The sequence below is a fragment of the Glycine max genome, chromosome 6, assembly GCF_000004515.6.
Source record: "Glycine max cultivar Williams 82 chromosome 6, Glycine_max_v4.0, whole genome shotgun sequence".
NCBI lineage: Eukaryota > Viridiplantae > Streptophyta > Magnoliopsida > Fabales > Fabaceae > Glycine > Glycine max.
In genome coordinates this window covers 48,338,537-48,338,946 of record NC_038242.2, presented here as the reverse complement: position 1 = coordinate 48,338,946, position 410 = coordinate 48,338,537, and positions in this window count along the sequence as shown.

The window sequence follows — 410 nt, the reverse complement described above, 5'->3', positions numbered from 1 at the left end:
AATATCAATTTATTATTTCGAATACTACAATTTTTCAAAATTCAGGAAAAAAACAATTTTAAATTTAGAAACTAAAAAATGCATATACTCCAAATTCAGAGACTTAAATAATAATTAAGTCTTGTTTAAAATTAGTTTTGATACCAATAAAGACCAATTTTTATACTTATTTTAAAAGTTGTTGAAACCATTTTTGCAAGAAAATGAATTGATTTTTTTTAAATTAAATCATAATATTTATTCATTCTGAATTTGTATTTTGAAATTGTCACAAAATGCTAAAAATCATCATAAAATACTAAAAATCACCATAAAGTATCAATTTATTATATCAAGGACTAAAAAATAATTTATCAAAAGTTAGGGACTAAAAAAGTATTTTAAAATTTCAAGGACTAAAAGAGTAATTA